Source organism: Tupaia chinensis, unplaced genomic scaffold, assembly GCF_000334495.1.
Source record: "Tupaia chinensis unplaced genomic scaffold, TupChi_1.0 Scaffold000362_1, whole genome shotgun sequence".
NCBI lineage: Eukaryota > Metazoa > Chordata > Mammalia > Scandentia > Tupaiidae > Tupaia > Tupaia belangeri.
In genome coordinates, this window is record NW_006159859.1 from 5,737,543 (window position 1) to 5,752,983 (window position 15,441).

The 15,441-nt window shown below is 37.3% G+C and overlaps 1 long non-coding RNA gene across 3 annotated transcripts; it reads left to right on the plus strand.

Moving 5' to 3' along the window:
* Nucleotides 1–311: 311 nt before the first annotated feature.
* LOC114008644 (uncharacterized) lies at nucleotides 312–15,204 on the plus strand. 3 transcript variants are annotated; one of them, XR_003550159.1, is made up of 4 exons: nucleotides 312–1,002; nucleotides 6,995–7,122; nucleotides 12,603–12,655; nucleotides 13,231–15,204. It is a non-coding gene; the product is annotated as an uncharacterized LOC114008644 (long non-coding RNA). The 3 variants fall into 3 exon arrangements; XR_003550158.1 differs by lacking the exons at nucleotides 12,603–12,655; nucleotides 13,231–15,204 and adding exons at nucleotides 2,735–2,825; nucleotides 8,785–10,584; XR_003550157.1 differs by lacking the exons at nucleotides 12,603–12,655; nucleotides 13,231–15,204 and adding an exon at nucleotides 8,785–10,584 and having other exon boundaries at nucleotides 329–1,002.
* The last annotated feature ends 237 nt before the right edge of the window (nucleotides 15,205–15,441 follow it).

Genomic DNA, 15,441 nt, shown 5'->3' on the forward strand with positions numbered 1-15,441 from the left:
ACTAAACATTTATTGAGTGTTTTTTATACAATCATTATGCTGGGTCTGATGAATACCAAAAGGCAGAACTAGATCCTTCCCTTCAGAAACTTAACAGTCTAGAGGGGAAAGAAGGACTTAAAAAAAATAGCTAATATTATATTGTATACAAGGGCATGTTTCTTATCCAAGGATGCACAAGCAGAAACATATGTGAGGTTTTTAAAATCATTTTCTTTTTTCTAAACATACATGATTGTGCTCCTTGGGTATGTGAGTTTGAAAAGACTTTACTTAGATTGTGATATTCCCATTAGTCATCTAAAAATGAGACTGACATCCAGAGGATGGGATTATTAACTCAGTGGGAAGTAACGTTTGCTCTGGGACAATTTTTAATGTGGGTCTTGAGGATTATGTAGGAGTTCCCTAGAGAAATCTGAAATTTCATTAGAGTCAGAGAAACAGTAGACGAAAAAGCCAACATGCACGAATAAAAGAAAGACAAGAAAACATGACATTTAAGGACAGCATGGCATGACAATGACTTCTAGAAACTTATTGGGAAAAAAACGAGACCCATGTTGACCAGTCACAGAATAGTGACCTTAGGAATAAACACGTCAACAGAAATTGGAACCAAGGTCAATGACTGCATCTGTGTAAGAGCAAACTTTATTTCTGGCAAGGAAGGAACCAGAGTGCGTGTTTGTGGGCCAGAGGGATAGCACAAGAACGGGTTCTACCCACTGAAAAATATTTATTTTAAAACATTTATTTTCTAGGCAGTATCCCTGTGAATGCACGTCATCGCAAAAACTCTGGCCTTTTCTGGAATAGTATTCGTTCTAGTTTTGAATAAATTAGAAGTGAGATAAACATAGGCCTGTGACATCAACAAGTTTATAAGATAAGAGCCATATTTGTGTGGCGCACGTTGTGCTGAGCATTTTAACATCATCGCTTTAGGGGTCAGAGAGTGGCGTGGTGGTTAAGGCATGGACTCCCCCATGTCTGACCATGGTAAGAGTCCCAGAACTGGGGGCTTGCTTTCTTACTTTCTCTCTCTTCTGTCTCTCTCTGGTAAGTGCATGTGCCCTATGGCAAATTAATTAATCATCATAATACATTTTTTAAAAAAAAACATTGCTTGGGAACCAGCAGTTAGCGTAATGGCTATGTCGCTGGACTCCCACGTAGTCGACCGTGGTTCGTGTCCCGGACCCGGTGGCTTAAAACTCACGCCGGGCGCATGTGCGTGCGTGCCCAAGATCCCGAGAGGAGAATGGAGGAGAAGGGATTGTGGTGTGACCATCCCCCCTGGGGGGTGATTTCTCGCTTTCTGTCTCTATGTCTCTCTCTGTCTGTCTGGTGAGTGCACGTGCCCTACAGTGAAAATCTCTCAAAAAAAAAAAAAACATTGCTTTATTTAATCTTCAAACTATAGGATTTATTAATCCCATTTTACTTATGAGAAGCTTTATGGACAAGTTGAGTAGCTTGTCTAAGATAACTTGGTGTCTAGTCCCAGACCAACTCCAAAGTCTATCTTCCAGTGACCCTGCGATATAGTCTTGTCTAAATAGAAACATTTGTTTCTCATAAATACTCAGCTTAAAAGGAGGAATGTGGTAGAAAAAAACGTGTCAGTGCCATGGACTAAAGTACAGTGTACTGAGTAGTTGAGATGTAACTGCCATAGTTTATTATACAAAATTGAATATGTTTCCTTCAAATGGAAATTTAAGATGAAATACACTTTATTTAAGAAGTTATAGTTGGGACCAGCAGTTGGCATAATGACTATGTCGCTGGACTCCCATGTAGTTGACCATGGTTCGAGTCCCAGACCCAGTGGCTTAAACTCATGCCAGGCACATGTGTGTGTGCGTATGCCCAAGATCCTGAGAGGAGAATGGAGGAGAAAGGATTGTGGCATGGCCATACTCCCTGGGAGGTGATTTCTCGTTTTCTGTCTCTCTGCTTTAAATTAAAAAAAAAAAAAAAAAAGAAAAAGGTATTCTTTTTTCTTTTTTCCATTTGTTTGTTTGTTTGTTTGTTTGTTTTAGACATTTTTCCTATAGAATATATGTGCTTGCTGGAGAGACAGAAACAAAAAGCGAGAAAAGCGAGAAATCATCCCCCCCCACACACACACCTAGGGGGATAGCCATGCCACAATCCATTCTCCTCCATTCACCTCTCAAGATTTTGGACATGCACATGCATGTATGCAGTGTGCTTCAAGCCACCAGGTCTGGGACTCGAACCACAGTTGACCATGTGAGAGTCCAGTGCCTTGACCACTATGTCACCTGCTGGCCCCCAGAAGTTACTCTTTTTAAAGATGTTTTTACTATATATGTTTAAGATGAATAGCATGTTTTGCTATACATAGTAGGAATGATTACTATAGTCAAACAAATTAACCTATCCATCATCGTCCATAATTACCTTTTCGTTTTCATTGTAAAGCACCTAAATTTGGCAATTTTTAAAAAAATATAATACACTATGTTAACTATGATCTTCATGCTAGATCTTAGATCTCTAGACTTATTCTTCCCAAGTAGCTGCAGGTCATATACTCTGAACCCCTTCTCTCATTTCCTCTCCCTCTCAGCCCCTAGTAACCTCCATTCTCCTCTCTGTCTCTAGGTAATCACCTCCTTTTTAGAGCCTATATATAAAATGAGATCATGCAATTGTTTTCCTTCTGTGTCTGGCTAATTTCCCTTTTTATAATGTCTTCCAGGTTCATGATAATTCTAGAAGGAAATTTCTGGACAGAATTTAATAATATAGATCAACATAGTTTATAGTGTTTACTGCTCCTTCCCTCCCAGGTAAAGAAACAATATCGATTTCCTTCTTTCTCAAAATTAACAAGGTCAGATAATCATTTTTCATGGATATATAAACCCTCCTGTTCTTCGAAGCTCAAACATCAGTGATATTTATTCATCATTCTGGGGTCTATGATTTATTGACTCCTTTGGAAATCTTTCTCATTAAGTGAATGATTAGTGTAGCTCTCTTCTTCACCTGAAATTTCTCACATTACCAAGGACCTCTTACTATTTGTTCAATCAACCAATATTCTAGCTTTTCACTTTTTTAAAATCTACTCTACTTTACACTTGAAATTTGGACTCACAACTCTAAATTCCCAGCTTCACTACCTCAGTTTTCCAGTTTCATGGAAAATATAGCTATCTTCTTGTCACGTAACCAAATGGCATTTTTCTGTTCTTCCTATTTGCTTTGTTTGGCAACTTCCTTATATTAGAAATACTCTTTTCTGTCAAGTTTCTATGACAGTACACAATTCTTGATTTTTCTTTTCTTTCACCTTTCTGGCCACTCCTTTTCTAATCATGAGGTTATTTTCTCAACATACTGTTTTGAAGATTTACTGAGGTATAATTGATATACAAAAAAATAATAAGCTTGATAAACTTGGAAATACATACATATCTGTGATACCATCACTACTAAGGTAATAAAACAGTCATTGCCTCCAAAAATTTCCTTGTATTCTCTTTGGTTGTTCATGTTTGTTTGTTTTTTTTCTGTAATTTTCTTTCTTTCTTTCTTTCTTTCTTTCTTTCTTTCTTTCTTTCTTTCTTTCTTTCTTTCTTTCTTTTGGTAGGAACATAACATATTTTTTTCTAGATATATACCATATGGTTGTATATTAAATATAGGTACTAAATTGTATAGAATATCTCCAGAACCTATTCATCTGTGTAAAAGAAACTTCATATCCATTGACGAATTCACCATTTTCCTAAAGCCACTGACAACAGTGTTTCTTAGCTTTTCATCCTCAACCTCTTCTTACTTTAAATGCATCCTATGTGTAACCTCATCTGTATCCATGGTTTTAAGTTCACTCTCTACCCATTTGACTCCAGTTAAGACCTCGGGATGGCCACGCTGGAACGACTTCTCCCTTCTGTTTTTGGTACTTTGGACGCATGCGTGCACTCTTTTTCTGTAATTTTCTTTCTTTCTTTCTTTCTTTCTTTCTTTCTTTCTTTCTTTCTTTCTTTTGGTAGGAACATAACATATTTTTTTCTAGATATATACCATATGGTTGTATATTAAATATAGGTACTAAATTGTATAGAATATCTCCAGAACCTATTCATCTGTGTAAAAGAAACTTCATATCCATTGACGAATTCACCATTTTCCTAAAGCCACTGACAACAGTGTTTCTTAGCTTTTCATCCTCAACCTCTTCTTACTTTAAATGCATCCTATGTGTAACCTCATCTGTATCCATGGTTTTAAGTTCACTCTCTACCCATTTGACTCCAGTTAAGACCTCCTGGAGACTTTGGAGATGTATTTTTCCAACCACTCACTAGATATTTTATTTTAAAGAAGTATTTTCAGGCAGAGAGAATCTGTGTAGAGGCCAGAGACTACAATGAATTTGGAGACTCTTAGTGCTCTATTTTGAATTAAACTAGAGAAAGGCAAAAAGACGAGGTTGGAGAAATTTCCAGTATTTTTCATGGAGGTCCTTATAAAACACATTAAAAAGTGTGGGTTTTTATTTTAAGGGCAATATAAAGTGATTGCATGTTTCTAATCATGGGAATGCCATAGTGATTAGGTAGGTTACTCTGAAAGTAGGATAGAAAATTGAAGACTGAAGAAAAGGCAGTTGAGAATAACCAGTTGGGAGATATTTTATTAACCTAGGTGGGACTGTGTAAGAATCTAAACTAAGTAATGGGAATGGAGAGAAATGTAAAATAAATTTTAAAATCTTTTAGGCAGTAAGTAGTTATACTTCAGTTGACATGGAATAATATACTCTCATCTTGAAATAAATTTATTAGAGTGCCTGAAAGTTCTCTCTAGAAATACAAATAGAGAAATATTATAAAGTCAATGTACACAGCTAAAACTCAGGTACAAAATGAAAATTTCAAACTCATTAATTCTGGAGGTTTTACCTGGTCCCAATACAATTGTCTGATAAGCAAAGAAATGTAAAAAACAAACAAGTAAAATAGAAACATCAAAGCAGTAACAACAAAAAACAGATTATCTGTCTGTACATGCCAAAACAAACAAACAAAGAAAAAACAAAACTAAGGCAAGTTGGATTGTTTCCTACTGACTAAATTGATTAAAATTAAGTTTCCTAAATTTCACTGTATTTACATTTACATCCTAGAGGCAAAATCTACATGATACAAGTGACCAGATGAAATAAAATGTCAATGTAAACATCCATTTTATGTCATTTAGAAAAATGAAAAGTTATTGGCTATTTTTACTGTCCATCTAATGTGTTGGCATGAGGTAGATAGAAGCTAAAATAGAGTCTGTTTATATCTGAGAGAAGTATTTATGTTATGTCTCATACATAATATTGTTTGTGCTTCCACGTTTCCTTTGGCTACCAATAATAATAGTGCTATTTTCATTGAGTTTAGCAAATTTTAATGAAAAGTCAAAAATGCCATTTGTTCCTAATCCAGAATATGAGTTTAAATTGTGACATAAATCAAAGTAAAGAAATGACAATTATTTATTCCCCAAATATTTTGTTGGATCTTTACCCAACTAATTACTGTGACTATAGTGAATATGAACATGGAAAAAGGTCCCCGCTGTCATTGGAGAGGGAGAATATTTTAAAAGTAAGTAAATACGTCAATATAATGACTGCAGAAAATGTTCAGTGACTTAAAATAATAATGGCAGGAAATGATTGACTATCTACAAATATGTGTGCTAGCCTACTCTAGGGACAGAAAGAAGGTCAAGGTGGTTGGGTATTACAAGAAGACAAAAGAAAGAGATGGGATAACATCTGAGTGGAAGATGGATTTGAGAAGAGTTGAATCACTTAGGACTTTGCAAGCAATCTGTGGATTTAGAGTCATTCTGAAGTAAAATCTTGGTAGGCTATATACAGGGGAGTAATAAGATGAAATTACAGATCTTTAAGAAGATTTTTTTGGCTCCTGTCTAGGGAATGGTTTGGGTTGGGATAAAGGTTGATGGTAGTTGGTGAATGGGGCTTGTGCAGATGTCAAATGAGAGAAAGTGGTAGTTCAGACCAGACGTGTAGCCAGGGAGAAGGTAAGATCTGGAAGGGTTCAGGATATTTCTTGGAAGTAGTTTGACGGGCTAGCAGATAAACTGTGTTGCAAATAATGAAGAAAGAGGACTCAGTGATTCATCCATGTGCAAACCGATGGATACTTGCATTATTTGCCATGATGAGGAAGACAGAGGCAAAGGCATGTTTAAGATGGGGCAGTAGGGATGGTATGGGGAGATCAGAAGTTATGTCCCTGGGGCCAGCCCCACGATGAGGTGGTTGAGTGTGGTGTACTGGGAGTTGGATTTCATATGGCCTACCATGGTTTGAATCCCAGCACCAGAGGTTTGAAGGATATGCTGAGCACATATGTGTGCCCAAAATCCTGGCAAGAGGGAGGAACTGGGGTGAGGGATTGTGGCATAAACACACCCTGTTGAGAGTTCCTTCTTTCTCTCACTGGTAAGTGCATGTACCCTCCAGTAATAATAAAGTTATGGGATAGAGGAAGGGGTGATATTAGAGGACATATGGACTGGAATGAGGGGTAAGAGGGTGGGGAAAGAAGGAAGAAGAAAAGAGGGGGAGAAAGGAAAGGAGACCAGAAGAAGGCAGTGTGGTGCATTAGTTTCTATGGATTGCTGTAACAGATTTCCACAAACTGTGCAGCTTAAACCAATGTTTATTTACTTACAGTTCCAGAGGTTGGAACTCCTAAATGGTTTTACTGGGTGAAGTTGAATTGTCAGCGGCCAGACTCCCCTGCAGGATCTGGGACAGAATCAGCTTGCTGGCCTTTTCCAGCATCTCCAGGCCTTCTACAGTCCTTGGATTGTGGCTTCTTCTTGGATATTTAAAGCCAGCAACATGGGCTCTCCAACCTCTGACTCTGCTTCCCTGGATTTCATCACAACTCCTTCTTTTCTTCTCTTCTGTCTGTAGTCACACCTCCAAGTCCTTCTTATAAGCATCCTGTTGCTGTCATTTTATGGTTCACTTGGATAATCCAGGGTCATCTCTTCATTTCAAGATCCCTAACTTAATCACATCTGTGAAACCTCATCAGTCAGGTAAGGTCACATTCACTGTCCAGAGGTTAGTACCAGCTACTTTGGGGGGATGACTCCGAAGCCCACAACGTAAAGTCACACTGCAATATTAGTATTACTTCCTTCTTCTCATAGGTATTTCAGTCTCACCTTTCTCAGTTCTAAGCTCAGAGTAAGAAGTGAGTGTTGCTTTATTTTATATTGTGTTTGCATGATTGCACTACCCAGATCTATTTCATACTGTGTATTTTGGTTGACACAGAGAGAAGAAAGAAATAGAGTGGTATTAGTAAAATGGTTCTCCAATAAGATTTCTTTTTGTGTTATTCTCACTTCTGTCTTCTCACCAAATACAGGTACAATATTGTGGGTTTTTTTGTTTTTGCTTTTGTTTTGTTTTGTTTTGTTTTTCTCAGTTGAGCAGAGAAGGCAGAAAGATGGCTTCTTTAGTAACTGAAATAGATGTCCTGGAATGGGGCACAAAGAGTACTCTCTTGTCCCAGGAAGACGTGCTCTCCTCACCTTGTTGGCTTTAGCTGAGGGAACAGATGCTCCCATAAATCACAGAATCAATATTTATGGTGGAAGCCCTGGAGAGGGGATGCTCTGATCATCTTACTCTATTTGCCAATATTTCTGACCTTTGAAAAATCTAAAGTACTCTGCTCGGGAGACATATTTCTAACCTTGGTGGCCTAAACCACAAATTCCAACTACTTAATTACATTCCGCCTCGAGTGTCCTTCCAAGTGTTTCAGAACTCAGTGGTGGTTTTCATTTCCTATCCTAAGCTGCCCTGTAGTTGTGCTATTGTTATTATTTAACATTCCTAAGAGCAGACAGATGCGCTGTTTGAAACAGGAATATATATTTCCTATTGAATGAGCTAATAGTCTAAAATCTGGTTGCCATATTCCATCTCTAAAGTTGAATTAAAAAAATACATTAAAGGAAACATAATAAAAGGAAACAGTGAAAGAAAATACAAGACAAGGCATCTGTCCTGGTTAAAACCCAAACCAGCTAATGCAGAGAATAGGCCACTTATGTGACTTTGGGTCTGGCTAATGTTCTCATCTGAGCAAAAACAATAAGACACTTGTGCTATGTTGCAAATGATCAGGGTTATAATTTTTCTAATAAAATGACTTGCATTTGTTTGAAGGGAGGATCACAAGAGAACAGGAAATTTTCTTAACAGCAAGGGCATCCCATTTAAAGTAACTCTGTTGTGCATTACAGGTCTCCATTCTTCTTATCCTCATTTTGTTCCAATTATTTTACATAGCATTCACATTTGTTAACATTGTCCTTCACTCCTTGTTAGAATCATGTAACTTAGTAAATTAACACACACGGAGGATTAGAACATTTTGACAATGGGAAGGCGGTCTAGCAATGATTTCTTATTCCAAGCATCTATTTCAGTAGAAGAGTTCTCTCTTCATTTAAGACAAATTCATTCAATTATGATTTGATACTATATTCTCTGCCATGGACAACTCAACTTACCAATTGGCTCTCTCCGGTAGAACTTAGCCTCCTTCCAGCTATTTGCCTGCTACTCCTAGTATATAAACATGGTATGTTGCTTTCATGGAGAATCGCAGTAATATTTTTAAGAGGCTAATGTTCTTTTCTCTTTGGCACTTCCTGAGTAATACTTTTTCCCCTTTCTGCCAGTCATCTGTTTGCGTTGGGAAGACTGGAGTAGTTGAAGCTGGCCTAAACTGAGTTGGAAACAGTCACTGCTCAACATTTGACTCCAGAATAAAATATCTGAGTCTACAGCAAGACCGACATTTTGAAAGCCAGACCTGGTTGAGAGAAATAAACTTTTCAAATCTTTTAGCTCCCATCGACATTAAGTACTTGTCCTACCAATGACATTGCTGCAAGCTGTGTGATCATTATCCATGCTGTCACCATGGCATAGGGCAGTCACCCGAGAAGTCCTGTTTTGTCATTGGTTATTGTTCCTGGATGTGTGGCCTCCAGACTGGACTCTTTGCCCCTTCCAGAGATTCTAGGAGCAAACTAGCTTGATTTATTACATTTCTGTCCTATGCAAACTAATTGTTGGTCACTAGGAACTTTAACTAATAAGAGTTAAATTTATTTACTGCTTAATATTAGTATGTCACAGTTTAAACACTTGGCATTTACCTCATGTAATTCACCTACACAATATTAATAAATAGATACAGGCCAGTCAGTGGCATGGTGGTTGGGGCAGCTGGATCCTACATGGACAATTGTGTGGTTCAAGTCCTCAGTCCAGCAACTTGAGTAACATACCGGACGTGACCAAACACATGACATGTGTGTGCATGACCAAACTCTCAAAGGGAGGAAGGGATGAAGGAAGGGATGAAATAGGATTATGGAGTAATCATCTCCCATAGGGGGTGCTTTCTCAGTTTCCCTTTCTTTCTCTCTGTCTCATGTGAGCACATGTGCCCTCCAGCAATCAATCCATAAATAAATAGATATACTATTTAAATTTTAGGGGCAAGGAAACCGAGTATAGGCAGATTCAGTAACTTGTCCAAGGATAGTTAGCCAGTAAGTGGTAGAGCTGGGATTCAAACCCAGGTGTCCAGCCTCATAGCACATAATTTTGCTATTGTACATTAGACCCTCTTTATTTATTTATTTATTTATTTTGCCTACTTATGTATTGCATGAGTAAATCACTCACCACACCTAGGGAGCCTTCCCCCATCTTGTTTCTGCCTACGGTATAAGCACTGTGCCATTTCCCACCTTCCAGATCTTTACTAGATGAGTCTGAAGTGCTGCTCATTCTTGCTTTTTCTACTTCGTCCTTGCCCCAACTCCTCAATCCACTGAGACATGGCTCCATCCTCTGTTGCTCCCCGAAATCACTCCTTGTCAAGGTCCCCACAGGTGCCATTCATAGTTCGCTTTTCTATCTTTATTCTTACTTTACATCTTTACAGCATTTGGTATATAATTCTTTACCTTTTTCTTGAGTCTCCTCAACCATCATAGATACTTCCATGATCTGGCTTTTATCCCAGAACTCTGGCCAAGATTCCTCAGAGCCCTTTATGAACTCTGTTTCCTCTGACAGACTTTAAGTCTTCTTTTCCTTTCAACCATATCTTTTTCTTGAACAAAAATAGTTCATCTAGATAGAGAAACACTGATGAATCCCTAATATATAATTTAATGTATATATTCTTTCCTAAGAGTTGTAAATACATATCAAATAATCTGCTGGAAATCTCCCTTGGAATGTTCCAAAGGTATCTCAAGTTCAAACTAATATTCTCCAAATTAAACTCATCTTCCCTTCCTTCCCAAATTTTTCCTCCACATTCAATTTTCATTATCAGATAATGAAATGATTGACCATAAGAATTCATTCAATCAAAGCAAAGTTGTGGGTGGGAGAAGAGAAGAGTATAGAGAAAGATAACAAGAGAATAGAGAGGCATGATATTAATAGGACACAGATATGGTTTATTACCTGTTCATGATGATGTGTATTCTCAACTGGATTGTTCTGAGAAGTATTTCATTTTGGGTAAAGTATTTTTACAAGGAAAATGAGAAATAGTAATTGACTGTTTAAAAAATAATCAGAATACTAATAGTGATTATAATGATCAGGAAAAATAATAAAAAGCTATTGGATGATGATGATGGGGATTTTAATGTCTTTGTATTGACTGATATGCATGGTATTCCTTCTGGAAAAAGAAATGTAATACACTGTAAAGTTATATGTGATTCAATGTAACATAAACAAGATTATGATGATAATAAATAAAAAAGTAAAATAAAGCCAAATTGTGTGCTTCTTTGCATTTCCATAAAGTCCAAGATACATTAATATCCTTAATATCTCTCACCCATCTCATCCTTACTCCCTCTATTAGCTGTTTTTGTTTTTGATTTATTTACTTATTTATTTATTTTTAGATTTTTGCCATAGGGCAGGGCATGTGTACTTGCTGGAGTAAGACAGAGACAGGGAAAGAGGAAGAGTGAGAAATTACCCTTCAAGGAGATGACCACACTGTAATCCCTTTTCCATTTTCCTCTAGGTGTTTTGAGCATGTACACACACACACCTGGCATGTGTTTTAAGCTGCCAGGTCCAGGACTCTAACCATGGAATTAGCTGTGTGGGATCTAGTGCCTTAACCACCATGCCATCTGCTAACCCAGTCAGCCCTGTTTTTATCCCTTTTTCTTATTTACTGCAGTAGCCTTCTAAAGCCATCTGTATGAGATTTCTTGTTTACATTTACTACCTTGTACAGAGTAGTCTTATAAAAGCAGAAAGGTACAGACTGAATACTACTTACTGGGGATGCTTGGGACCAGAAGTTGTATGGATTCTAATTTCTTTTTAGATTAGCAAATATTTGGATATCTTGTTTTATATATACCTGATACACATAGCCTGAAAGTAATTTTATATAGCATTTTTGTATTGTAACGTTTTTGACTGCAACATGTCACATGAGTTCAGGTATGGAATTTTCCACTTGTGGCATCAGGTTGGTGCTTGAAAAGTTTCAGAGTTTGGATTTGGGATTAGTGGTGCGTGACCTGTTAGTGTTTTACTTCTCATCTAACATCTGCCCCACGCTCCCCATGACTCTCAGGATACAGTATGAGCTTCTCAACCAGCAGCTGTTTGATCTGCCTGGCTTATCTATTGATAGATGCTTCCTCACCATACAGTTTTCTGCCTACATATCACTGCCCATCAGACTTATTTGCAATTTCCCTTAATATACATATTGTGTTTCATAAGTTGGTCCTTCCAACTTTTCTCCTTTCTTCCAGGATATAAGACATATGACTTGGTTCCTGTCAAAAATACCTTATAACTTTTTTACTTTAAGTATTTTTGCACCTTAAATTTTAAGAATATCACAGAATAAGGCTTAAAGAAAAAAATGTTTAAATAAAGCAAGACTCTCTATTCTTTATTATTGATATCTAAAACTAGACTAAGAGGAACCAATACAAATGGGTAGACACCTATTTTAGACTGTCATATTCAAATAAAATCCAACAAATTGGGCCAGCCTGTGGACTGGTGGTTAAGAGAGGCTCGTCCCACATGATTAACCAAGTGATTTGAGTCCTGGACTCAGTGGTTTGGAAAATATGCCAGGAGCATGTGTGTGCATGCCCCAGATCCCAAAAGGATGGGAACACGGGAGAAAGGATTATGGTGTGACCACACCCATAGGGTGTGCGTTCTTCCTCTCCCTCTTTTTATTGTTCTCTCCAGCAGCATATGTAACCTCTAAATAAAAAAAAGAAAAAAAGAAAAAAAAGAAAAGAAAAAAGAAAAATGACAGCTACTTTAGAAATTGAGAAGACATCATCTGCCATGGTTTACCACAACCCAGAGAGGAGGCTCAGACATTATTATTGGGCTTTGGATTTTGAGAATTTTATTTATTAACCTAGGTATGGAGAACTTAAGTGCTTCAATTTTGCTATTTTAGAACACATGAAACTCAAGGAATGACTTTTATGCCTGCCTACCTACCTCTCACTGGTAAGTTAAACGTATTTTAAAAAGAAATCTTTTAAAAATAATCAAATGGGGGTCAGCATGTGGCGTGGTGGTTAAGGCTGAGTGAGGTTTGAGCCATGACATGGTGGCTTGAAACACACTGGGTGCGTATGCTTGCATGCCCAAAATCCCAAGAGGAGAATGGAAAAGAAGGGACTGTGGCATGGCCATGCCCCTGGGGAGTTGATTTCTTGCTTTCTTTCTCTCTGTCTCCATCTGTTCCTCTCTCTCCAGTGAGCACACACACCCTATGGAAAAAACTTGAAAAACAACACATAAATAAATATAAAAGAATCAAATGATACCCTAAAAATTTCCCATTCAAGTATGTGGAAAACACAACCATCTTATGTAACGCTATTAGGTCCTATTTTACTTAAGCCTTAACAAAAGCTTAATTATTTGCAAATTAGAAGGCATAAGAACATTATCCTTTCATACTGCTGATAGGGCGACTAGCCTTAGGTAGCTCACAGGAATTGTTATTCACTTTTTGCCTGAGAATGGTCAGGGTACAATATGTACTAACCATTTTTTCTCTGCTTTCCTTCCTGCAGCTCATCTGATACTGAAGTGCTGGCTTTAATAAGTTTCCACTTCAGTTTAAAATAGATAATTTAAGAAATCCAGAAAGCCAAGGCTGCCAAAGCTCACTGTTTCCTAGAACCAGATTGCTATTTTATGTCTCCCATTGTGAGAAAACGCAGGCCTGGAGGACCTGCCCCCACCCCTTCCTCCCAGTCAACCTTTCAGTCTGTGATCCAGGCCCCTCGCTGAGGAAGTGCTCCGTGTTGAAGGCTATCAGCCAATTTCTCTTCTTACTTTGGTGTTTGTTTTTTTGTTTAAATTGTATTGCTTTCACATCTGGATGGTGCAGCTTTCATGTGGTATTAGAAGTATGTGTCCAAAAATGCATCCCAGCTGAACATCCTGTTTGCCTTTTGATTTAAATTTCTGTTTAGTAAACCTCTGGGGTTTGGATATAGTAAGGAGTATTCTCGGCACAATTCCCTACCCACTTCCTCAAAAATAACTCCCTTATCCATTCCTTCCTTTCTTGCCTCTCCTCTGCTAAATTAATACTGTCTATCAGACACATTCCTATGGATACCCAAGAATAGTTCCTCTTCCCACAATGACAAAATCTGTGTCTTAGGCATTACCTTTCCACCAGCTCTGGCCACAGAAATGCTGCTTTACACACGATGCTACCAACACGTTGAGAATGTTCCCATCAGCCCCTAGGTGGAAAAATAACCAATTTTTGAATTATGAGATACTTGCTTGAGAAACATAAACAATGATTTTTACAAAAATAGGTTAGCAACTGTATTTTTCTGGTCAAAACCAGAGAAGAAATATGGTTAAAGTATTTTTAAAAAGTCTTTCCTGCACATTGGTCATAGAAATCCTATCTCAGATGAATAAATTTACTTGACATATTATTGTGCAAAATTATTTTTTAAAATAACTATTGTTCAAGCCAACTTTTTTTTTTTTAAGTAAAGAAATTTGGTTGTTCTTGGCATTTCTTAATTTACTTACTTGGGGGTATGTTCTCCCCAAATCCACACATATAATTTCTATTGCCTTTAAAAGGGGCCATGAGCACACATCTGAAGGAGAATTGACCACTTGGTTTTTTGATGTTTTAAAGCCAACTAAAGCATGAACCTCCTGCTTCCTTTCTGATCCTGGCCCTTTTCAATGAGAACAATGCTTATGCAAGATTTCCTAGGGGGATTTTGTGGTTTGAGGTTTTAATAATCTAGGCTAAAATTCAAATAGGAACCACAGCTGCTTGGATAAGACTCTTAGCTCTCTTTATTGGAATGGCAGTGAACTTACCAGAACTTTAAAATATTCTGAGTAATAGCTGATATCCAAGAAGGACTTGTAGTAGATAAATTTCCCAAGAAAGAATATCTATCCACCTGCACGCAGTATGAAAATAAAATGATAAGTAATTCTTTAAAAATATTTTAAAATATGCTTAAAGTAGATTTGTCTCCTTTAAAAGAAATGAAAAAATACGTGAATATGACTGTTTTGATTCAGGGAAAGGAACCTATTAACACTTTAAAAACAAGATCTTTAGAATTGTTGATGTAGAACCTGTTTATTTTCTTTACAGCATTACTTTCTTTGTGCCTTTGCTACATTACTCTGTTGTGATAGTGCTTTTTAAAATTGATTTTCATATACTTCTAATATAGTATTGTGCTTAAGATGTAAGTTCTATCAAAGAGTCTGTAAAGTTCTGAAAGGCCGAAATATGTTAAAAGACAGCCTTCAGGTATATTAAATAAGACCCCAACATTCAAAATGAAAGGTAAAAATTGGGTTGTCATTTATTTAAACTTTTGATAATCAGTAAATGATCACTTGTTAAGGGATTTGCAAGGAGTTTGTAAGGAGGGAATATAACATGACAGAAAAACTATAAATAATCTAGCATTAACTTTAAATAGAGGGCCTACTCAGAAATACCTTTTTTTACTTCTTTAATTTTTAAATTTATCATTATTATTTTTTAATTTGCTACAGAGCACATGCATTCAGAGAGAGAGAAAGTGAGAAAGCAAGCCAGAAGGTTTGGAACTTGAACTGCAGTTGGCCATGTGGGAGTCTAGTGCCTTAACCACTGCACCACCTGTTCGAGACTGCTTTTCAGGGCACAGAGCCCCTTGGCACTGGGCCTGATAACTGATGGGTGTTTCTCTGGTTAAACATGGCCTGGGAAGGGTACCAGGCTCAAAGGCATGTGC